We start from the raw sequence: 26,731 nt of genomic DNA, 5'->3' as shown, positions 1-26,731 counted from the left end.
GAAACTGTGGTGACTACGCCAAAGGAAGATGCACTTGTGCAGGGGGAGTATACTGAAGATACAACCACATCTCAAGAAGCATCAGAACCTACAACGTGCTCTTCAAGTTCTGATTCATCAAGTTCTGATGAGCCAAGTTCTGATAATTCTGGAAACTCAAATTCTGAAGGATCCAACTCAAAGAGCATAATTTCAGGGGGAGCATCAGAAAATGTTGATGAAGACATCATGGATCATGGGGGAGCATCCAGTTCTAGAGAAAATCTTCCATCTGCAAGGAAGTGGACTAAAGCACATACACCTGACTTAATTATTTGAAATCCTGATGCAGGTGTCAGAAATAGAACATCTATATCAAATGAATGTCTCTATAATTCTTTTCTTTCTCAGACTGAACCAAAGAAAGTGAAAGAAGCTCTTCAAGATGCTGATTGGGTACAAGAAATGCAGGAAGAGTTAAATGAAATTGAAAGAAATAAAGTCTGGACCCTAGTGCCAAGACCAAAGAACAGATATGTTGTTGGTACAAAGTGGGTGTTCAGAAACAAAACTGATAGTGATGGCATAATTACAAGGAATAAAGTAAGGCTGGTTGCAAAAGGATATTCTCAACATGAGGGAATTGATTATGATGAAACATTTGCACGAGTTGCTAGATTGGAAGCCATAAGGATATTTTTGGCTTATGCTACTAACAAAAAGTTTATAGTCTTTCAAATGGATGTGAAAATTGCTTTTCTCAATGGAGAATTGGAAGAGGAAGTATATGTTGAACAACCTCCAGGCTTTGTAGATTCCAAACTTCCAAATCATGTCTACAGGCTTGATAAAGCACTTTGTGGCCTTAAGCAAGCTCCAAGAGCATGGTATGAGACTTTAGCTCAGTTTCTTCTGGAAAGTGGATTTAACAGAGGAACTATTGACAAAACACTGTTCTACCTCAACCATGGAAATGACTTACTTTTGGTGCAAATATATGTTGATGATATCATTTTTGGTTCTACAAATGACAGACTTTGCAAGAAGTTTGCCAAACTGATATAGTCAAGATATCAAATGAGTATGATGGGGGAACTTAGCTATTTTCTGGGCCTTCAAGTCAAGCAGAATGAAGATGGGTTTTCATTTGTCAATCCAAGTATACCAGAAATTTGCTGAAGAAATTTGGAATGCAAGATTGTTCAAGTGCATCCACTCCCATGGCCACTACAACAAAATTGGATAAGGATACTGGTACATCAGTAGATATTACTGATTATAGAGGTATGATTGACTCACTACTCTATCTAACTGATAGTAGACCTGATATCATGTATGCTACCTGTCTTTGTGCAAGATTTGAAGCAGATCCAAGAGAACCTCACTTAACAGCTGTGAAAAGAATTTTCAAGTACCTTAAGGGTACAGCTGATCTAGGATTGTGGTATCCTAGAGAATCAGACTTTAAGCTAATAGGTTACTCAGATGCAGATTTTGCAGGATGCAAAATTGACAGGAAAAGCACAAGTGGAAGCTGCCAATTTCTTGGAGGCAGATTAGTTTCTTGGTTTAGCAAGAAACAAAAGTCAATTTCCACATCAACTGCAGAAGCAGAGTACATTGCTGCAGGAAGCTGTTGTGCACAGATTCTTTGGATGAAGAATCAGTTACTGGATTATGGGTTAACATATTTTAAAATCCCTATTTACTGTGATAATCATAGTGCTATTGCTATGACAGGTAATCCAGTTCAACACTCGATGACAAAGCACATCAGCATTAGGTACCACTTCATAAGGGAACATGTGGATGAAGGTACCGTGGAATTGCATTTTCTTCCAACGGATCAACAACTAGAAGATATCTTTACAAAACCACTGTGTGAAGCTACTTTTATAAGATTGGTAAATGAACTTTGAATGGTTTCAGGTTCTTTCTCTAAATCTGCTTAGTTTATGTTCTGTTACATCATACTTTATGATTAGTATTTACAGATATTACTATCTTTGTATATTTTGTGCTTAATATGAAATTTTCTTAAGTGCTGATTGTTGTCTGATGTGAATTTCCAAACTCTGATAGTGATATGCATGTTTCTGTGACTATTCAATCCAATGAGGATAATTGTGCTAGATGCTGAACTAGTAGTCTTTAATATACTAAAGATCCCATGTTTGAAGTAATTGTTTATGTGGAAATCTTTTAACACAAGCAAATTCTAATATTGAGCTTAGTTAAAGTTTACTTTGTGTATCTTGTTACTAAGTCAAAAACTAGAATAGTGCTTCTTATCTGTTAAGTTCTGATGTTAGTAAATCTGGTGAATGTACTAAGTGCTGATAAACCTCACTTATCAAAAGAAATAAAAATCAGGTACTCCTTTGAGATCTAGAGTAAAAAATGTGGAAGGGAAGACCCAAGTGCATTGCTGGTATTAAGTTATATGCATTAGAAAAGCAAAATAAAATTTTCTTGGTGACTTTTCACACTCTATGATTACTGGAGAAATACTTTGATTAACAACATAAATTCTGATAAGCAGTCGTGACTCACTTACACTGAGAAGCCACTGTAAAATAGAATTTCAAAAGATGCATAAATTGAGCATAAAACAGTTGAGGTGGACTCATGCATGAACTCATTCTAAAATAGACTTCAGAATAATGACAAATTTTGAGCAAAGTTCTTAGTTATGCCTTATTTCTAAGATGTACTGAAGTGAATCAGACTTTAATCTTTATCTGATATTTAGCTTACTGCACACACATACACTCCATATGAATAATGAAACTTACTGTGGTGATAAATGTTATTTTAGATGAACAGATTAAGTGTCAGTTGCATAAATTTTGAGGACAAGTTATGATGGAAATTCTGATGATTAAGTTCTGAAGAAACGAAATCAGTATTTGTGTGAAGAATTACAGAAATAATCATTCACTTTTCGAGTTAAGGAGCCATGTTCTGATGACTGTTAAGTTCTGATATAAGTCTAAGTTATGATATTAAATCCTGATTCTTTACTTGACTTATTTGTGGTTAAATCTGAAACAGTCATATTTAAAATCAGAATATGTTTGGGTGAGTTATAAACAGTCAACATAATTTGGGTTAGTGGTACTCGTATATGCACAGTAATTTTTTTTACTTGTTTCGTGTGCTCATTAACTCCTGTTTTAAGCTTCCAATGGCTGTCATTATTGCTCATCAGTCTAGGGAGATGAGGCTTTAATTCTTTTTCACATTCCATGCATCCCTTGGTCTTCCCTTGTCTATATAACTGACCAAACCTCAGACACAACAGAAGAGAAGGAGGATTGTTATGAGGGATGAGTCAGATAGTGAGGAACAAGTTCCAGTGTCAGAACCTGTTGTTGAAGAAGCTGAGAAGGTCTCTTCTCAGAAGGATACTGGAATTGGGAGTTCTAGGCCCCTAAAAAGGCTTAGAAAGCTAAATTCTGATGATGTAGCTCCTACAGTCTCCTCAAAAGCTAAAAGAATTAAAACACTAGCTAAAAGGCCTGCAGATTCTGGTAAAGGAATGGAAGCAGCAGCTAAGGAAGGGGATCAGGAATCTCTGATCTCACAAGACCCTGTTGAAGCTAACAATTCTCCAAGTGCTGATCCAGACCTTCATGCAACTCATCACTCTCCACTTCATGAGCCAGAAACAACTCATATTCCCACACCTCTAGTATCTCCAGTACATGCTGATAACCAGGGGCCAAGTGATGAAATTGACATCCATAACTTGGAAGTGCCTCAGGTTTTGTACTTAGAAGCTCCTCCTACTCAAATCACTCCACCACCAACACCACTTCTTGATGCTGATTTTAATCCAAAATTGCCTACAACACCTTCTCTGCATCTAGATACTGAAGATCAAATTTTAGATGAGCATCAGAATATGGATGTTGATCAGAACTTAGTTGGAGATCAGCACTTAGAGGATGATGTTGAAGCCTCCATAGCCTCTCATATTATTCTTTTATCAGAGAATTCTGATGATGCTGATTCTAGAAGTTCTGATGCTGCTAATGATGGAGTTACTGGTGAAGCTGCTGCTACAAATGTAGATGCCGATGCAGCTGGTCCATCAGGACATGCACCTCAACAAACTGTTCATAAAGCTGAGATAGTCAAGAAGTTTGTTATAGGGGAAGCACCAGTACCTTGGAGTGAAACTCCTAGAGGACAGGAGTGGACTAAGGAGTGGAACACAGTTAGTTTTGTTCCTTTTGAAAAGATTCTTGCTGAGTATCTTCCAAAAGCTGATGAAATGCTGATAAATGATGATTTCAAGGCACAACTGAGATTACTGCATTGAGTACAAGGCACCTTCGAGGTCAACACTCAATAACTCATGACAAGGTGAATAAAATTCAAGAAAACTTGATCCAACAAGATATGAATCTTAAACTTGAAAAGAAAAGGTTTTTCCAACCTACCTTTGACAGAATTGCCAACATTAAGAAAACCCAAGAGAAGCAATAGTCTCAGATTGATGAAATTTTGAAGAATCAAGCTTCTCACCAATCTCAACTCAATGAGATCCAATCCTCAGTGGAATTGCTTGTCTCTCTTCTTTTACCTGTTGATGCCAAAAATGGGGGGAAAGTAATTAAGTCCAAATGCAAACCTATCAAGACACTGAAGGGAAAGGATGATGAAAAAGATGACCAGGGAAACTCTGGAATGGGTGGAGGTCATGGTCAAGGTAAAGGTCTTTCATTAAGTAGAACTGGAACTACAAGTCAAAGAACAAGTTCTAATACTGGAAGAAGAATAACTTCTGATACTGGTAAAAGGATAAGTTCTGATGAACATCTGGAACTTGATGAGGAGATTTCAAGACAATTATTTCTGAAAGAAAATCTAGGAACAGACTTTGAGAGTCTAAAGGAAGAAGAAGCTAGACTTAAGTTAGAAAAAGTCAACTCCAAATCTGAAGCTTCTGTTGTTGAAAAGAAACTTCCTAAGGCTAAAGGCATTGTGATAAAAGAAAGGACAAATCCTGAGGCAACTAAGGCCAAATCACAAATGAAGATAGATCCAAGGTCCAAGGGCAAAGAAAAAGTTGGTGAACCTGTAAAGGTTTATGTGCCTGCTATGGATGAAGAAATATCTGATGAAGATGCTAATCTTACTCTGATTTCAAAGAAGATTTCTCAAACAACCTCTGACATGGCTCAAGTTGTTCAGAGTCAAGATATAGTAAGTTCTGATATGACACTGAAGCAAGCAACCTCTGACATAGATCAAGTTGGCTTGATATCAGAAAATAAGGAAAAGGAAACCTATGACATTGCTCATGTTAAACCTTCAATGTTACTCCTACCAGGATTCACCAAAGCCAAACAAACTAAACCTTTGAAGACTGCAACAAGTGGTTTTGAAGCAAGAGTTGTTACAGGAAAGGAAGCAAGAGATAAATCTGGATTGGGTAGTGCTGATGAAAGAAGAGTACATAACACAACCAATGATCCAACTTCCTTAAGTGAACCAGGTGTTGGAGCAACTCCTGAAAGATTGAATCAGCTTGAATCTGTACATATGGTTTACCATACATTCTTAAAAGAACACATCTTGTTATATTTCATGACAGATGGAAGGGTATACCACATTAGGCAAAATGCTATACCACTGAAGTATTATGAGGAACTAGAACATGTTCTATTCTTACTTCAAGTGAAGAATAGATTAACAGATGGTGCTGCAAGTTATATGAAGACTCAAATTCAAAGACAGAAGAAGCTTTATTCTGTAAAGTCTGACAGCATATACTGTCCCAAGTACAGAGATCACAAGGGTGATATTGTCGAGATGGAGCCTAACTCTGCTAAGATTATAACTACTTTTCTGGGTTATAAGGCTGTGGAATTCAATCTTGAGTCTGACAAGGCATATTTGATCAAACTAGATCAGGACATAAAAAAAGCTAGAATAAATGATCTCAGGGCTGCTATCTTTCAAATTGGTGAAGATACAATTGAATTGAAGAATGCTAAAAAGAGGATGATTGATGAACTTAAATATGCTGAGAGATGCTTGTTAAAGAACTATCTCATAACAACTCCTGACATCAAAGAGATCAGTAATTAAAGCCAAGTCAAGATCTACAACTGCTCAAATTCTGATGTGTATACAGACTGAAGTTGTTATTAGAAGTTAAAGATGGTAAAGCTTTAAGGACTGTAAGTTGTAGTTATCTAGTCAAATTCTCATGCATTTGTACTTAATGTTTTTGACATCATCAAATATCTGGTAAACTTGTATATTATGCTAATTTACAAGTTGGGGGAGATTGTTAGATATATTTGATAATGTCATGTCTGATATGATTTGTGTTTAGTTTTCAGATCTTACTTAAATAGGACAAATCAGTACTTAACTGGAAATCAGCACTTATACTGAAGTCAGAACTTAAGTTGTCAGAACTTAAGTTATCAGGAGATATTTATCAGGACTTAAGGGGACTTTCAGATAAGGAAGGCGGCTGATTGAAAGGAAAGAAGATCAAGACAAACGCAAGAAAAGATATGCATGAAGAAGGAATTCTATGAAGAATAGAATACTTGGAAGAAAAGATAACTAGCTGATATATTTTAGGAAGCAGAATTATATTCCATATCAATTAGCGATTATCTTGTAACTGTGTAGTATATAAACACATGCATAGGGTTTACACTATATGTGTTATCATTATCGAGACTAATATTCATTGTAACCCTAGTAGCTCTCGTGATATTTGTTCATCACTGAGAGAGGACAGTTCTATATTATAACAGAGTTTATTATATTGAATAAAGTCTGTATTCTGTTACTTGTGTTCTTTAATTCGATTTGATTGTGCTAAACACTGTATTCAACCCCCTTCTATAGTGGGTGTGACCTAACAATTACATTGAGGTCTGGGAAGGTTGGAAGCACTGCAAAATCTCAAGTTCCAGAATCCGAAGTTTTGGCTGAAGAAGATGTGTAGAAGGAAGGAGAAGTGGAATCAAGGAAGAAAACTGTGAAACACACTCCTCCTGAGGATAATACAGGGGAGAAACAGGTCTATCCTCCACCTCTTTTTCCTAAAAGGCTGTAGAAGCAGAAGTTGGATAAGCAATTTGCTAAGTTTCTGGAGGTGTTCAAGAAATTTCATATCAACATACCTTTCGCTAAAACTCTTGAACAGATGCCTAGAAATGCGAGGTTTATGAAAGGTATTCTCTCTCGAAAAGTGAAGCTCGATGACTTAGAGACCGTTGCTCTTACGAAGGAATGTAGTGTTGTGCTACAACAGAAGTTGCCTCCGAAGCTTAAAGATCTTGGAAACTTCACTATTCCTTGTACCATCGGAAACTTGTCTTTCGACAAATACTTGTGTGATTTGCGAGCTAGCATCAATCTGATGCCCTTGTCTATCTTCAAGAAGCTTGGTCTACCTGATCCGAAACCGATATACATGTCATTGTAACTAGCTGATCGTTCCATCGTTTATCCACGAGGTATAGTGGAGGATATCTTGGCTAAGGTGGATAAGCTCATCTTTCCTACTGATTTTGTCATTCTACACTTTGAGGAGGATAAGAAGATTCCCATCATCTTGGGAAGACCATTCCTGGATACAGGCCAAACTATGATCGATGTGTAAAAAGGAGAGCTTACGATGAAGGTTCATGAACAGAAGGTCACTTTTAATATGTTCAAGGCAATAAAGTTACCCACAGCTAAAGAGGAATGCTTTAAATTAGAGATGGTCGATTCTGTAGTGAATTCGGAACTTGAGCAATTTCCAAAGTCAGATACCTTAGAGAGATCCTTAATAGGGGAATCAGTTATTGAAGATGAAGAAGGAGCAGAGCAATTGCAGGTTTTGAATGCACCTCCGTGGAAGAGGAAGTTGGATATGCCATTCGATTCTATTGGGTTAGCAGAGCTGTAAATTTCTCAGGAGCGTCTTAAGCCGTCTATTGAAGATGTTTCCACACTTGAGCTTAACCCACTATCAGATCACTTGAGTTATGCATTCTTAGGTGCAACCCATGATAAGGGGTTGGGATATATTTTTGATGATGTAGAGAGTGGCCAGATGGATCCTCCCATACCTATAGAGGGTTCTTCTCATGCGCAGTAGGCAGTTGATAGGACTGGTGTTGGTGATGCGCAGTACATGCGATTGACTAGGCGTATGGAGGCCATGCACGACATTCACTGTCATTTTGCTGCAGATTTGACATATGCTCTCGGTACTGTTTCCCGAGACACTGGTGTCGAGGTTGATTGGCCACCTGATCCTCCATCCGAGGAGGGTGATTCTCCTGACAACTAGGTATGCCTGAAATCTTTATTATTACCTTCAATGCGGACATTGAAAATTTTAAGCTTGGGGGTGATAATGTAAGGATTAGTTTGTGCGTGTCCATATATTTCATATAGATTCATATTGCATACTTAGTTGTAGTTCATTCATATTTTTGCATAATTGTTCATATAATACATATTTGTTTGTGTTTTTATGTGAGTTCATGTAGTTGCACTTGCATGCATATAACATGATCCCTTAGGTTGAGTTGTTTCTATTTGTTAAGTTGATGTTGATTTGAGTGTGGTGATGAAGAACAGAGGGATAATTAAGTTCTAATGAATTGACTTCCATGCCAGAAATAATTTTTTTCCCACTAAGTCTTATAGATTGTTGTGGAGCTAGATCATGATCATACTTGTTTATTTGTTGAATTTAATCACTTGGTTATATTAAGAATATTTTTTATTCTCGTAATGACGTAAAAACACTGATTTTTAAAATGGAGAAAAGCTTGGATTTCATTGCTAGTTGTTGGAAGGCTAGGCGTCAAGTGGCTAGTAGCCAGCTCATAATTTATAAGTAGTCTAGGGTTGAATGAGATGGAGCGAAACACACTCATTCAAAAATTATTAAAAAAAGAGAAAAAGAAGAAAAAGAAAAAAAAGTATGTGTTCATGCATAATTGATCAAGAATGAGCTCTTTAATACTCGAGTTATTAAGTTCTAGGGAATTTTGTGCCTAGTGACCTAACGCTTTGGTAGTCTGGGATCCGCTAACCTAACGCTCACTACATGGGTATTATTGTATAAGTCTTTTGGGACCTCACTCATTGCATGGTCAAATAAGCATCTTTGTTATGTGTTCAATAATAGCATGAATCCTTGTATAACTCTAGTAGGAAGGAGGTGTGGTGAGTCATTATGCGTTTATCGTCTATTATGTTTATAAACTTGTGATTGTTTTGATAAAAGATAAGTTATGGTTATTGATCTAGTTTCATCTAGTTTCAAGAGTATATTTGTTAGGCATCCACACACGCACGTTTTGGTTTGTGAGTTGATTTATGAGATTTATTTGAACTCTGTTTTAAGTTATTGCATTCTTAGAGGCATTGGCTTATTCAATTGGTTATAGTTATTCTGAGGGGATCGATTGCATTATCATTTAGTTATATTTACGTAGTTGGATTCAAGCATTAGGTTTGTTTTATAGATTTGAGTATGTTTATGCTTGAGGACAAACATCGATTCAAGTTTGGGGGTGTGATAAGTGGATTTTATATCTACTTGGAACGCTTCATTACAGGCTTAAGTTGGTGTTTTGGACTCAAGTAGGTATTTTTGATGTGTTTTTGTGTTATTACATTTCAGGCATCATTTAATTGAAGAAAGGAGCTTTTCAAGGAAATATGCTGAAAAGAGATCAGAATTGGAATCCTAGTCCATTCTCAAGTTGTAGAGAATGTCGTTAGCTTCGTGTGGGCATTTGAATCACCTAATTCTGACGAGCAGAACTCAAGATACGGCCAGAAGAAGAATTGTCAGAAAATTTCCATATGGTCAGCGCGGCCGCGCAAGAACCAGCGCGCCCGTGCCGCTGAAATCACTATTCCAGCACGGCCACTCCCGAATGTAGCGCGCCCGCGCCCTGTTTTTGCACCAGATACCTGATTTTATTCGAAATTGTAGATTTTGAGAGTTCTGGTCATCCTGGAGCCTATATATATCAATAAAAGACATTTTCAACAACAAGGAGTGAGGGGAGAGCAATAAGAAGACCTAGAGAGCACGAGAAGGCTACGGAAAAGAAGACTTTTGTTTTCTTTAATATAGTTGATACTTGGATGCTTATTTTCGATTTGTCTTGAACCCTAGTACTCTTATATTGTTTATTATCATGCTTTCGTTGGAACCCATGGTGACGATGAGTTCGGTTATGAACTAATCATTATTATGGGGTTCTAACGAATTTACTTATGAATTTTTATAGTTAATTTGTTTAATATCTTGGTTTGTGGTGATTGATTGATATCCTAATATTGGTTGTGCTTATTCGTCTTATGTGCGTAGCTAACATATATGATAGCGTGTTTATCTCTATTGAAGCGACAGTGAATATAATGATTTAGAACTTGCCATGCTAGCATAGGTTCATGTATTTGTTATGCATGATTCTTAGGTAATTTTAACTATCTTACTTGTGACGACTGAGAATTTTGCGACGTAATTAAGTGAATAAAGTATGATTTTTGTGATGTGATTATAAATTATGTGATTAAGTGTTGATTAATTATTTTATTGTATATTAGTATCTGGGAGCGTAGATAGACGCATTCCAATTTAAAGAGTCAGCTTAGGAGTTAAGCTGTGTTGTCGGGCCGTCAGGTAGAACGGAACCCGTCCTAAAAAGGGATTAAAGTATTTAAAATGTGAAATATGTGTTATTATGTGAAATGAATGTTTAAGTAAAGTATTGCGTTCTAGTGACGTATCGGTCGATAATGATATTGTGAAGCGTAATTGAAACGCTGAGCGTCGGGCCATTAGGCAGAACGTGACCCGGAACGCGAAAAGAAGAATAATGATAAAAGGGAAATTTTTATGATCAAACATAAGTTGTGATGTGTGAGTATACATGTAATAACCCTAAAATTTTGAACTTTTTGTAACCCTTATGAATAGTGTTTTAGCTGAATGAGAAAACTTTTCATGCCACACTATGTAGGGTGATAAGTGGCATTTTATACCACTTAGAACGTCTTAAAATGGCTTAAATTGGTGTCTTGAAATCAAGTATTTTGTGTATTTGATGCGTTTTTCTAGTGTTTATGCATTTCAGGGTATTAGTTGCATTTCGGGGGAGGAATCATCAAGAATAAGCCTTGGCATGTGTTCACCATTGCGAGAGGAAAGGAATGGGCAGATTATGGAGAAGAAATGGAGCAAACCTGGATTTTTTCCAGTAGAGGCCTGCGCGTCCGCACAGCAATGCTGAGCGGCCGCGCAGCAACCTGCGCGCCCGCGCAGCTATGCTGAGCGGCCACGCAGGGTCGGGGAAAAAGATAAATTATTTTAGACTTCTACTTCTGTTTGGCTTCCAACTTCTATGTAATCTGAGTTTTATGGGACTATTATATAGGTAGATTTGAGACGTTTTCACAGAGAGGATTAAGGGGATTATGTTTTAGATTGTGTTTTACGCAAGAAGCGAAGGAGATAAGGAAGAAGACCGATTTAGCACACCGCAACGAAGAGGAAGCATATATTCTTGTGATTCTTGTTTCGTTGTAACGTTGGATGCTAATTTTCTTGCTTTGACTTATTTACTCTTGTGACGTACTCTGTTTTAATATAATTAGTTTAGTTATTATTTTCTTGTGTTTGTTTATCATGATTTCATATGAACCCATGATGGCGATAAGTTCTATTATGGGCTAATCGTGATCATGGGGTTGCAACGGATTTATTATGGAATTCTTTAGTTAATTGTTTAATACTTTAGTGTGTGATGATTGCATGATATCTAGTATTGGTTGTGCGTATTCGTCTTATGTGCGTCGCGAACATATAAGATAGGGTGTTAATCTCTTATGAAGCGACGGTGGATCTTGAGATTTAGAACTTTCCATGTTAGCATAGGTTCATGTACGTTGAGCATGATTAGTGGGTAACTCTAACAGTTTTATTTGCCCTATGTAATCAAAAGGAATAACTTGAGCTTAAATCATTGTGTTGTCAATTTCTGTAGACATATAGGAACTCAACATAATTGATGACTATTCAACTTCTATCTTAATTATGGATGCTTGGTAGAATGGTATTAGTACAATGAAAGTTGGCTTTTATCAGTTTCGTGTTATTCGATTAATATCATCACTATCACAAGCTAAAGGTAATAACAATGGCTATAGAAGGAAGTAATAATGAAGTTGTGATCTCATGAGTGTTTTATTATTGATAAATTGAAGTGTTAATTAAGTGGTTAATTAAGTAGTTAATTATAGTTAATATTTAATCAACAATTTTAAGTGTTATTATCTTAACATTGAGAAGTAATCATACATTGGTGAGTGAGTTTAATTAGACAATAATTTAGTCTGAGTCTCTGAGGGAACGAACTAGAAAATATTCTATATTACTTGCGAACGCGTATACTTGCGTGAATATTAGCGCGTGTTTTCGCCCTAACAAGTTTTTGGCGCCGCTGCCGGGGACTCGGCATATTTGTTTAGTTTATGTACTTACCATCATTGGTCATTAGGACTCAGTGATTAGGACGTAGTAGTTACTTACTCTTTTCGGTTGTGTTTCAGGTACTTTAGCAAGCGTTTATGCAAACTCGTTCTCGTGCTCGCAAGAGGACTTTAGATACAGCTGAGGAGACAGACGAAGTTCTTGATATTCCGGAGAAGTTAGATTTTGAGGATTCGGATTCAGGAACTGAGCAGAAAGAACCAGTAAACATGGGAGATCGTATTGTTCAAGCTGATCCAGCTCTTATGGATTTTTCTCGGCCTAAAATTGATGACATTCAGTCAAGCATCCTTCATCCGGCTATTCAAGCTAACACCTTTGAAATCAAGCCGGGCACTATTCAGATGGTGCAGAATTCTGTTTCTTTTGGAGGAGCGGCAACTGAAGACCCCAACATGCACATAAGGAATTTTGTCGAGATCTGCAGCACTTTTAAGTATAATGGCGTGACTGATGAGGCTATCAAGTTGAGGCTTTTCCCATTCTCACTGAGGGATAAGGCTAAAGACTGGTTACATTCTGAACCAGCTGGGTCCATCACTACGTGGCAAGATCTTGCGCAAAAGTTTCTGGTGAAGTTTTATCCAATGGCAAAGACTGCTGCTATGAGGAGTGCTCTTACTCAGTTTGCGCAGCAACCTACAGAATCTATGTGCGAGGCTTGGGAACGCTACAAGGAAATGTTGAGAAAATGTCCACATCATGGAATGCCGGATTGGATGGTGATCACTGGTTTCTATAATGGTTTGGGGGCCCAATCTCGGCCCATGCTCGATGCAGCAGCTGGAGGAGCCTTATGGGCTAAAAGCTATACTGAGGCGTATAATCTTATAGAGACGATGGCTGCAAATGAGCATCAAAACCCAACTCAGAGGATGACGTCAGGCAAGGTAGCAAGTATTCTGGAAGTTGATGCAGCCACCGCTATTGCAGCCCAGCTCCAAGCGCTATCAATGAAGGTTGATTCTCTGGCTACGTATGGAGTTAATCAAATAGCTATGGTTTGTGAGCTTTGTGCAGGTTCTCATGCTACGGATCAGTGTTCTCTTGTCAACGAATCTGTTCAGTATGTGAATAATTATCAGTGACAACAGCAGCCTGTGCCAGCGACCTATCATCCTAATAACAGAAATCATCCAAATTTCAGCTGGGGGAATAATCAGAATGCTATTCAGCCACCATATCAGCAAGGAATGAGTAAACAGTTTAACCCACCTGGATTCCAGCAACCACAGCAGTATGCTACAAGGCAATCATATCCTCAACAGGGAAGTACAGCTGCACCCACTAGTGCTGATTTTGAGGAACTTAAGCTGTTGTGCAAGAGTCAGGCGGTTTCTATCAAGACCTTGGAAAATCAAATCGGTCAATTAGCCAATGCAGTGCTCAATCATCAACCTGGGACTCTTCCCAGTGACACGGAAGTACCAGGCAGGAAGGAAGCTAAAGAGCAAGTCAAGGCTATTACCTTAAGGTCTGGAAAAGTGGCTGATGCTGAAAAGGCAAAGGAAGTCGAAGCTGAAGTTAGAGATGAAGAATCTAAGCAAAAGGAGAAAGCGGTGGAACCAAGGAAGACTACTGTTGAACACACTCTACCTGAGGCTAATACAGGGGAGAAACAGCTCTATCCTCCACCACCTTTTCCTAAGAGATTGTAGTAACAAAAGCTGGATACACAGTTCGGGAAGTTTCTGGAGGTGTTCAAGAAACTTCACATCAATATACCTTTCGCTGAGGCTCTAGAACAAATGCCTAGTTATGCGAAGTTTATGAAGACTATTCTTGCAAGGAAGGTGAAACTGGATGACCTTGAAACCGTTGCTCTCACGGAAGAATGCAGCGCTGTTCTGCAGCAAAAGTTACCACCAAAACTGAAAGATCCAGGAAGCTTCACCATTCCTTGCACCATTGGCAATCTAACTTTTGACAAGTGCCTTTGTGATTTGGGAGCAAGCATTAATCTGATGCCGTTGTCGATCTTTAAAAAGCTGGATCTGCCTGATCCAAAACCCACATACATGTCGCTACAATTGGCTGACCGTTCCATTACTTACCCAAGGGGCATAGTTGAGGATGTGCTCATCAAGGTGGATAAGCTCTTCTTTCCAGCAGATTTTGTTATTCTGGATTTTGAGGAAGATAAGAAGATTCCCATAATCTTCGGAAGGCCTTTCTTGGCTACTGGTCGTACCTTGATAGATGTGCAAAAAGGTGAACTTACTATGCGGGTCCAAGATTAGGATGTGACCTTCAATGTATTCAAGGCAATGAAATTCCCTACAAAAGATGAGGAGTGCTTAAAAGTGGATGTGATTGATACTGCGGTTACTTCGGAACTCGATCACATGCTAATGTCTGATGCATTGGAAAAGGCCTTAGTGGGGGATTTTGACAACGATGATGAAGATAGCAACGAGCAATTACAATATCTGAATGCTTCTCCATGGAAGCGAAAGCTGGACATACCATTTGAATCTTTTGGTACTTCTGACCTTAAGAATGCTGAAGGGAAGCTCAAACCATCAATAGAGGAAGCACCTACCTTGGAGCTCAAACCATTACCTGAACACTTGAGTTATGCTTTTTTAGGTGATTCATCTACGTTACCTGTTATTATTTCATCTGACCTTTCAGGTAGTGAGGAAGACAAGCTCTTAAGGATTTTGAGAGAATTCAAATCGGCTATAGGATGGACCATAGCAGACATCAAGGGGATAAGTCCTTCATATTGTATGCATAAAATTCTGCTAGAGGAAGGTAGTAAGCCAACTGTGGAATAGCAGCGAAGACTGAATCCCATCATGAAGGAGGTGGTGAAGAAAGAAATTCTGAAATGGCTAGATGCAGGCATCATTTATCCTATTTCTGACAGCTCGTGGGTGAGCCCCGTATAATATGTACCTAAGAAGGGAGGTATCACTGTGGTCGCAAATAAAAAAAATGAGCTCATCCCTACTCGAACAGTTACAGGATGGGGAGTATGCATGGATTATAGAAAATTGAACAAAGCCACAAGGAAGGATCACTTCCCTCTTCCATTTATTGATCAGATGCTTGATAGATTGGTGGGACATGAGTATTTTTGTCTTCTGGATGGTTATTCCGGGTATAATCAGATTTGTATTGCACCAGAGGATCAGGAAAAGACTACCTTCACTTGTCCATTTGGCACATTTGCTTTTCGCAGAGTTTCGTTTGGGTTATGTGGCGCACCGGCCACTTTTCAGAGATGTATGATGGGTATATTCTCTGACATGATTGGAAATAACGTCGAAGTGTTCATGGATGACTTCTCCGTCTTTGGACACTCATATGATGAATGTTTGAATAATCTGCGCGCCGTACTCAAAAGATGCGTGGAAACTAATTTGGTGCTTAATTGGGAGAAATGTCATTTTATGGTGCGTGAAGGCATTATCCTTGGGCATAAGGTCTCTAGCAAGGGTCTGGAGGTGGACAAGGCCAAGGTGGGAGTCATTGAAAATCTTCCCCCTCCTAATTCTGTGAAAGGAATCCGTAGTTTTCTTGGTCATGCGGGTTTTTATCGGCGATTCATCAAGGACTTTTCAAGATATCTAAGTCGTTGTGCAATTTGCTTGAGAAAGATGTGCCGTTCAAATTTGATGATGAATGTTTGGCAGCATTCGAGACTCTCAAGGAGAGTTTGATCATGACACCGGTCATTACATCACCAGATTGGACAGAACCGTTTGAGATGATGTGTGATGCGAGTGATTATGCGGTAGGTGCAGTTCTGGGACAACGCAAGAAAAATCTCTTCCATGTGGTCTACTATGCAAGTAAGACTTTAAATGGTGCCCAATTGAACTACACAACTACTGAGAAGGAGCTTTTGGCTATAGTCTTTGGCTTTGAGAAATTTCGATCTTATCTGCTTGGTACGAAAGTAACAGTATTCACTGATCATGCAGCTATTCGCTATCTGGTTTCTAAGAAGGATTCGAAGCCGAGACTCATTCGTTGGGTGCTTTTACTTCAGGAATTTGAGTTAGAGACCAAAGATAGAAAAGGTACTAAGAATCAAGTAGCTGACCATCTCTCTAGGTTGGAGAATCCCGATTATACTTCACAAGATAGGACGTTAATCAATGTATCTTTTCCGGATGAGCAGTTGTTTGCAATTCAGGAGGAAGAACCATGGTTTGCAGATATTGTAAACTATCTCGTTAGCAATATAATGCCTCTTAATTTGACATCCGCTCAAAAGAAGAAGTTTCTGCATGTGGTGAAGTGGTATATGTGGGATGAACCATATTTGTTTAGACAGGGAGCTGACCAGATCATCAGGAGATGTATCCCGTTCTGTGAGATGGAGGGGATATTACGAGACTGCCATTCCACGGTTTATGGTGGACACTATGGAGGTGAGAAGACGGCAGCTCATATTCTGCAAGCAGGTTTTTTCTGGCCTACTTTGTTCAAGGATGCTCATCAGTTTGTTTTAAGGTGTGATCGTTGCCAAAGAGTGGGAAATCTGTCAAGGAAGGATGAGATGCCATTAAATGTGATGCTTGAAGTCGAGGTCTTTGATGTGTGGGGAATCGATTTCATGGGGCCTTTTATCGCGTCTTGCAATAATCAGTACATCTTGCTGGAAGTCGATTATGTCTCAAAATGGGTCGAAGTTAAAGCTTTACCGACAAATGATGCAAAGGCAGTGCTAAATTTTCTTCATAAGCAAATTTTCACAAGGTTTGGAACACCTCGGGTAATCATAAGTGATGAAGGATCGCATTTTTGCAACCGTAAGTTCACTTCTATGATGCAGCGTTATAATGTGAATCATCGAGTAGCTACTGCCTATCATCCGCAAACAAATGGTCAAGCGGAAGTGTCTAACAGAGAGATAAAGCGTATTCTAGAGAAGGTTGTTTGTCCGTCAAGGAAGGATTGGTCTTTAAAGCTCGATGAAGCTGTTTGGGCTTACAGAACAGCATACAAAACTCCACTTGGGATGTCACCATTTCAGTTGGTGTACGGTAAGGGATGTCATCTACCGGCGGAGCTTGAGCATAAGGCCTACTGGGCATTGAAGAAATTGAACCTGGATTTAGATGCAGCTGGTAAGAAAAGAATGCTTCAGCTTAATGAACTTGATGAATTTCGACTTCAAGCGTACGAGAATAATAAAATGTATAAGGAAAAGGTGAAGAGGTGGCACGATAGGAAGCTACATCCTAAGTTATTTGTACCAGGGCAACAAGTTCTTTTATTCAACTCTCGACTCCGACTTTTTCCTGGGAAGTTGAAATCAAGGTGGTCTGGACCTTTTATTGTCAAAACTGTGTTTCCACATGGAGCGGTGGAAATTTTTGAGAATGATTCGGACCAAGCATTCAAGGTTAACGGTCAGCGGTTGAAGCACTACTATGGGGACATGGCAAACCGAGAGGTGGTTAGTGCCATTTTGTTGACTACTTGAGAAAGGTACGGAACGTCAAGCTAATGACGAAAAAGAAGCGCTGCGTGGGAGGCAACCCATGAATTGTTGTTACAGGAACCCTTAGAAGTTAATAACCTATCCAAAAACACAAAAAAAATCAGAAAACAGGGGCTGAAATTTTTTTTTTCCAGAGACCTTCCGCGCGCCCGCGCAGCTATGCTGAGCGGCCGCGCAGGGGTCAAGTTCCAGAAAATTTTTTACAGTTCAGAAAAAAAAAACAAACAAAAACACAAAAACAGTTTTAGCCCATAAACCCACGAATTGTTCCCACTACCCCATCATTTTATCCCTTAATTCCCAAACCCTAATCTAATCCACACCCTATATATACATACACCTATCCTACATATCTCCCACAAAACTTCCTACACTTAAACCCTCTCACAAATATCAAAAATCAGTTCTTACACACTTTTATTCACGAATCAATGGCACCCAAGAGAGCACGTACTATTGACAGCAGCAGCACAGTTCCTACTGCTGATTCATCGAGGGGTACTGCTGCAAGGTCTCGGTTAACTGACAGAGCTGCGGAGGAGGAGTACACTAGGCTGTTGGGGAAGCCGATTCTGAAGGAGAGGGGGTTTTTACCATCAGGGAGGGATGGTGAGTTATTGCCCATGATTGCAGAGAAGGGGTGGATAGCTTTTTGTGAGTCACCCGAAGCAGTACCGATGAGTGTTGTTCGCGAGTTCTACGCGAACGCGAAGGCTGAAAAGAATGGGTTTTCTGTAGTCCGTGGGCTGACGGTTGATTATCATCCTGCGGCGATTCGCCGTGTGATTGGACAGCGAGAGAGGAAGCCCGAGGAGGAGAACTGGAATGAAAAGACTGCTGAGGATTTTGACTTGGATTTGATTTATGCGACTCTCTATCGACCGGGCACAGTTTGGACCCGCAGTCCAGGCAATAATGAGTATCGCCACTTTTCGGCGATCGCCATGAACAGGTATGCCCGTGCATGGAATGCATTTATATGTGCTAATATTTTGCCTTCTTCACATGCACACGAGGTCACAGTTGAGAGAGCACAGTTGTTGTGGGGAATTCTGCATGATGAGTACTATGTGGACCTTGGTGAGTTTATCTACCAAGGAATTCTGAAGTTTTTGAGGGGAGCAAAGCATATGAACATTCCTTATGCATCCACGGTTACGAAGCTATGCCGAGCAGTGGGAGTGAACTGGCCAGCTCATGAGCAGTTGCAGTTGCCAGCAGCTCCGATTGATTCTGGCACTCTGAATGGGATGCAGGAGTGGACCGGTGGTGAGCCTGAGGAGTATGGGCTGGGTTATCGTCTTCCAGGAGGGCGTCCAACACGAGGTGCTACTATGGCTAGGCCAGGGCATGGTGAGTCTGGTTCTTCGAGAGCTCAGGAGGGTGTTGGGATGGGTGATGCCTAGTATAGGAGGCTTTCACGGCGGATGGATGCCATGTTTGAGACACAGAGCAGGTTTGCTCAGGAGCTCACCCTTGCGTTAAGGACTGCTTTTCGAGGCCTTGGAGCTGATATCCAGTGGCCAGTTTTTGGTGAGGACTCTGCATACCCACCGCCTGATACTCCACCCACTGTGTTCCTTTCTACTACTTTCACTGAGGACAGTGAAGATTTTTAGTTTGGGGGTGGTAGTTAAGGAATATTGTGTGTGTGTCATTTAGTTGCATATTCATGATAGTTTAGTTCATATAGTTGCATAATTTATGCCATTTAGTTTTTTTTTATGAATGTCATGTAGCTCATGCATTTACCATGATCCCTTTTGCAATAAGTTATCGACTGAATTGTGATATTGATGCGAGTGTAGTGATAGCATTAAAGTGATATTAAGTTGTGTAGGTTGATATGCATGCTAGAAACAATTGTAAGTCCACTAAGTCTTAAAGAATGCGTAAGGGCTAGATTGTTGTTATGATTTGGTTGTTTTCAAGGTCAATCTACTTATTATGCTTAGAATTCGATTATAGGTTCTTAGTGATAAAGACATGAAAAAAAAAAAAATTTTGGAGAAAAAAATATGGAAGTTGTTGCTAGTTGTGGCTAGGCGTCAAATGGCTATTAGCCGGCTCGCATATGTTGCGAGTAGTCTAGGGTTGAGCAAGATGGAGCGAAACGCACTTGCTCAGAAGTTATTAAAAAAAAAAATAAAAAAAATTTTTTTTTTTTGCATAATTGATCAAGAGTGGGCTTTTTGGTATTCGAGTTATTAAGTTCTTAGGGGAATTTGTGCCTAGTGACCTAAGGCTTTTAGAGTCTGGGATCCGCTAACCTAACACTCGTTACATGGATACCATTGTATAAGTCTTTTGTGGACCTCACTCATTGCACGGTCAAATAAGCATTTGAGTTGTAAATAAAAAACACGATTCCGTAGTAAGCTCCAGAGTTCTTGTAGTGTTGTATATCACTTTGTGCCTAGAATTTTTGTTCTTTGTATAATCGTAGGATTGCCTTGAGGATAGTCTAGTCATAGTAATTGGTCTAGTTCCGAAGCATATCTGTTAAGCATTTGCACACACCACGTTTCTGGCTGTATGTCCGTTTGCATGAGTTTATTGATCTTTAGTTGTCTAACTGCATTCGTTGAGATGTGACAATTTGGTTGGTTAATTGTAGTAAGGGGGATCGTTGCATTCTCATATAGATTGCATTCATGCATATTTTTATTTGTTTTTGAGTCTGTGACGCTTGAGGACAAGCATCGATTTAAGTTTGGGGGTGTGATAAGTGGCATTTTATACCACTTAGAACGTCTTAAAATGGCTTAAATTGGTGTCTTGAAATCAAGTATTTTGTGTATTTGATGCATTTTTCTAGTGTTTATGCATTTCAGGGTATTAGTTGCATTTCGGGGGAGGAATCATCAAGAATAAGCCTTGGCATGTGTTCACCATTGCGAGAGGAAAGGAATGGGCAGATTACGGAGAAGAAACGGAGCAAACCTGGATTTTTTTCCAGTAGAGGCCTGCGTGCCCGCGCAGCAATGCTGAGCGGCTGCGCAGCAACCTGCGCGCCCGCGCAGCTATGCTGAGCGGCCGCGCAGGGTCGGGGAAAAAGATAAATTATTTTAGACTTCTACTTCTGTTTGGCTTCCAACTTCTATGTAATCTGAGTTTTATGGGACTATTATATAGGTAGATTTGAGACGTTTTCACAGAGAGTATTAAGGGAATTATGTTTTAGATTGTGTTTTACGCAAGAAGCGAAGGAGATAAGAAAGAAGACCGATTTAGCACACCGCAATGAAGAGGAAGCATATATTCTTGTGATTCTTGTTTCGTTGTAACGTTGGATGCTAGTTTTCTTGCTTTGACTTATTTACTCTTGTGACGTACTCTGTTTTAATATAATTAGTTTAGTTATTATTTTCTTGTGTTTGTTTATCATGATTTCATATGAACCCATGATGGCGATAAGTTCTATTATGGGCTAATCGTGATCATGGGGTTGCAACGAATTTATTATGGAATTCTTTAGTTAATTGTTTAATACTTTAGTGTGTGATGATTGCATGATATCTAGTATTGGTTGTGCGTATTCGTCTTATGTGCGTCGCGAACATATAAGATAGGGTGTTAATCTCTTGTGAAGCGACGGTGGATCTTGAGATTTAGAACTTGCCATGCTAGCATAGGTTCATGTACGTTGAGCATGATTAGTGGGTAACTCTAACAGTATTATTTGCCCTATGTAATCAAAAGGAATAACTTGAGCTTAAATCGTTGTGTTGTCAATTTCTGTAGACATATAGGAACTCAACATAATTGATGACTATTCAACTTCTATCTTAATTGTGGATGCTTGGTAGAATGGTATTAGTACAATGAAAGTTGGCTTTTATCAGTTTCGTGTTATTCGATTAATATCATCACTGTCACAAGCTAAAGGTAATAACAATGGCTATAGAAGGAAGTAATAATGAAGTTGTGATCTCATGAGTGTTTTATTATTGATAAATTGAAGTGTTAGTTAAGTGGTTAATTAAGTAGTTAATTATAGTTAATATTTAATCAACAATTTTAAGTGTTATTATCTTAACATTGAGAAGTAATCATACATTGGTGAGTGAGTTTAATTAGACAATAATTTAGTCTGAGTCTCTGAGGGAACGAACTAGAAAATATTCTATATTACTTGCGAACGCGTATACTTGCGTGAATATTAGCGCGTGTTTTCGCCCTAACATAGGGTTTCTGTTATGGATATTCTGAGATTTTATTAGTACTCTATATGGTATATAAGTGTATGTAAAGATCGTCAGAATCCAATTCCGAACACTTTGGTTTTTCCCGGAAATCCACTAGATACGGAAAGAATTGAGTAAAAGGTAACAGGATAAAAAGGATTTAAATTAAAGGATTATAAGAGAGGATCATAAAAGGAATATAATATATTGAGAAAGGTTAAGGGAACCTAAGTAATAAGATCCCGGGTATGATCCCTCAAACGATAAACGAAAACGAAAGTTAAGCGAACCGTATAACAGATCAGCGGTCATTAGGCAAACAATTAGGAAGTTAATCAAAGGGATAAGAGAGGATGGTGTCATCCAACCAATAGAAAGAGGACAAAGGAGGGGTGATGACATCACAAAGTGATGCAAGCATGACATAAGAGGGAAGGAAATGTGGTGGAATATTAACCACACAAAATCAAGGGTAAATGGGTAATTGACCTAAAACAAAACAAAACTAATTCAACCAACCAAGAAAATATTCATTTTCATCAAAACAAAAACACAAAATTCTCCTTCATCCTCCCTTTACTCTCGGCTTTTGCCATTTTCAAAGAAAACAATTTTCAAAATTCAAGTTCAAGGCTTCCTAAATTGGTAAGATAATTCCCTAGTATTCCTTATGCATAGTTATGGCTATTCTATGAGTTTAAGCCTCCAAATCATTCACAATCTTCTTCAAGAAATCAATGAAGAAGACAATGAATAGTGACTTCAAGAATTTTAACTTGATTTTCTTGTTTTTCCTTTAAGATCCAAGCATCCCTAAGTCATCTCAAGACTTCTTAAGGCTTCCTAGCTACTCACACCACTTCAAGGAAGGTATATCATCTCCAAACCCTAGCTTTACTTTGTTAAATAGGATGATTCTAGTTGTTATGGTGATATAGTATCTTAATGCTTGTTGGTTTAGAATTTGGTTTGGAGTGGTAGTGAAATGGATGGTGAATCTTGTTGTTTTGGTTAAAAGAACTTAAGTATAGTTAAATTCAAGCTTAAGCATAAGTATAAATGTTAATATTGAATTGATTGGGGCTGTTAGGATGTGGTATGGATGGAGTTTGGATTGGGATGTGATTGTGGCTTGATTATGGGTTGAATTGGAAGGGTATAAAATTGGGAAATCGCGTAAACATAGCCGTCGTAATGTCCGATTTACTTTAGACTGCTTTTGTTCATAAACATTAGGACCCGAGAACCCCCTGCTAGATTTTGACCATTGCCATGGTTAGATAGTTCATGTTACGAGCTTCGTTTTGATATGTAGTTCGTTTGGTTCCGATGTACGGTTTAGGAGAAACGACCATTTTAAGTAACGGCGGTTCGCGAACAAAACATTTCCCCTCGCCTTACTTTGAAACATAGGTTAAAGACCTTAAAGGGTTAATTAATGTATGAAACAATTATGTTAAGTATGTTAGGTAGTTGGTAAGACACTCGCGAAGGAATCGCCTTGAAACTCGTAATGGTTAAATTATTAAAATGGTGGAGCCGAGGGTACTAGAGTAACTTAAGAGAATCAGTAAGCGCAAAACAAGCGTTAGAGTCTAAGTTAGTTAAAGTATAGATTTACAAGTGACTTTGGTTTAATTCCAAGTTACTTATTGTTTATAGGTTACCAGACTCGTCCCGAGCCTTTTATCACCCCCAGTCGCTCAGGCAAGTTTTCTACCCGTTATACTGTTGTTGTGATGTATACACTTGTATATGCATTATCTTGTAATAGATGCATGATGGTTATATTAGCAAATTCTTGCGATATATTGTAGCATGTGATATGGTATATATGCATGCCTGATTTATATTCTTGGTTTATATATCTGTTGGTTCAAATGCTTATAGTTGCATAATACCTATGCTAGAGATAAGCGGTATTTGAGTTTACCCTTAGTAAAGGGGATAAAAGGTGAACATATTTCTAAACCGGGAGTCGATGTTCCCGAGTATAATATATATATATTTTTATATATATACGGTCATAGTTTTCAAAACTATTAATCGAATAAGGTTTATTCGATAACTTTATCTTTATTTTATTAATGAATATTATCTTGAATATTTATTCGAGGACTTATGACTCCTTTATATTATTTATTGAATATTACTTGAATATTCATTTGAGGATGTATGACTCAGTTATTTTATTTAATGAATATTATTTATAATATTCATTCGAGGTATTATGACTCCGCTTATTATTTAATAATATCTTTAATTTATTAAAGAATAATGTTTCGATAATCAAACTTATTTTCGATTATTCAAATAAAGATAGTACTTTTGTATAAAGTATATCTTTGATTATTAATTTTCATTCAAGTAAAAGTCTTAAAACTTCTACTTCAATTATTTTATAAAGATTATTCTTTATGGGAATATTATTTAAATAATAATATTCAGTTATTTCTTTTATATTGAGACTGATTTACTTCATTAAATCAGCATCATTCCAAACACTCTTAAAGTGTTTTCAAGTCTTTAAAATGATTTTCAAAAGTTAGAGCGGATCCCAAAACTCATTTTTATATTTAAGATCTTCCTTTAAAAAAAAGGGGGATTGAAATACTCGCTCAAAACCTGAGGGATCCGGCTCTGTGGTGTGTTTTATATTCGCAACAGGTGCTGTCTCGATAAAAGAAATTTTGATTACTTACCCAACACTCGGAAGTAAAATTCTTGGAACAAGTTAATCCATTAACAAGCATCGCCTGGGAAATATCGGTGAGTTTTCCTTTCCACTAGATAACGACTTCTTGATGGAGCCGTATCAACAAGTTTCTACTTGGGGAAAGTGGGGACGAGCGTTACGTTTCAGAAGTCATGGATTTCATTTGAACTAGGAGTGGCGTAAGTGGCCCGAGTAGCGCCGGCCCAGCCTTATTATATGGCCCAAATGGCCTGGAACATCCGCATAAGGCGGTCCATTCCCTTAGGAGTTCAGTGTTCGGTTGACAAGTAAATCCGACAGTTTCTCCTCTACATGTAGAAAATGGTGGGGTTGTAGCTACTACGACTGATCATCGTAAGTGGTCCTTCCTGGCGCGGCAAACTCCCGTAATGAGTTCATCATCCAATTGGATATTTCTGCAACACTACCCAGAGCACTTCGATTAGAAAGGCTTACAGTTGGGCGATTGTTGAGTGTTGGCAGGGTCAAGTTTTCAAAATGATGTTTGCATCAATGAAGTATCTCATAACTTCATTTTATTTTGATGATATTTTAAAAGATTGAATCTATTCAAGTATTGTTAGGAATATGTGTATTAGATTTGATAAGAAGTTTCAGCAAAAACACTTAAGTAGAAATCTAGTGTTTGTACCTCAACGGATAAGACCATCTTGGCTATCCGTTGAAGGAGTAGCCTTACTTAGCAATAGTTTGGTATTGTAGCACATCTCACTCTCTTGTTTCAAGCTGTAATTCTTAGATGTTGTTTGGGAGATAATCAGTCATGTGGACTACTAATGGATGTACAAGTAGGGAGGGCTAAGTGTAAATATTTCATGCCTTGTAATTTGTATAAGTGAAGAAGTGTCACGTATTGAAGACCCTAACGGAAGAAACTAAGCTTCAACGGATGTCTCTAACGCCTCAACGGATAAGTGCTTCAACGGATAAAGCTTCAACTGCTAGAGCATCACGGATAAAGTCATCAACGGATGAAAGCTTCAACGGTGCACTGCTAGAGCGTCAACGGATAAAGCCATAACGGATGAAAGCTTCAACGGATGTCAGTCTCATAGCAGTTGATAGTAACAGTTAACAAAGCTGACAGAGGCACATGGATTGACAGAGATGTGGTAACCTATTTCAGGAACAGCAGAAAAAGCAGCCGTTTTTAGTCTGGTTCATAATGGAAAGTCAACAGATAATTCCATATACACTGGATAAAAATGGAACAGAAACAAGTGGAGAACTATTGTCTTATTGTACTTTATCTTTGTCTTCACTTGTAAACTTGGTGTTATATAAACCAAGTAGTAGCTAGTAATTAGATGAGAATTTCCCTGAGCTGTTTAGAAATATCAAGAGAGAAAATTATCTAGTTTGTACTAGGAAGCAGCTGTGATTTAATTTTGAATCACAGATTTTCTGAAATAACACATCTCTGGTGGAACAACAAATCTACCAGAAAAGTTTTTAAGTTCTTTGTGTTCATTACATTTGTGTTTAAATATATATTTGTCTGCATCAGCTCCAAGCAATTTACACACATTTGATCACTCAAACACTTAGTTACAAATTGCTCAAAACTTGAAAAAGTTTTGAGATTTACATTCAACCCCCCTTCTGTAAATCTCATTGTTAGTCCACTGGGAATAACAATTGGTATCAGCAGCTCTTAACATATAAGAGTCTAAGATCTATTCTGCTAACATCATGAGTAAGAAGGATATTGGTGTAAAGATTCAATCCTGGAAAGAGATAACTATCACTGGAAGGTGAAGATGCATTTACATCTTTCTCTCTCAAGATGAAAGCTACACAACTGCATTGAGAATGGT

At 38.3% G+C, this 26,731-nt stretch overlaps 1 non-coding gene across 1 annotated transcript; it reads right to left on the bottom strand.

Annotated features, from left to right (window-relative positions):
• Positions 1-13,131: 13,131 nt before the first annotated feature.
• LOC141715702 (small nucleolar RNA R71) lies at positions 13,132-13,238 on the bottom strand. The gene has a single exon (XR_012572454.1). It is a non-coding gene; the product is annotated as a small nucleolar RNA R71 (small nucleolar RNA).
• Between the last annotated feature and the right edge of the window lie 13,493 nt (positions 13,239-26,731).

The sequence above is a fragment of the Apium graveolens genome, chromosome 3, assembly GCF_009905375.1.
Source record: "Apium graveolens cultivar Ventura chromosome 3, ASM990537v1, whole genome shotgun sequence".
Classification (NCBI taxonomy): Eukaryota; Viridiplantae; Streptophyta; class Magnoliopsida; order Apiales; family Apiaceae; genus Apium; species Apium graveolens.
Note: the sequence above shows the minus strand (reverse complement) of the source record. Positions and strands in the feature narration are given on the sequence as shown.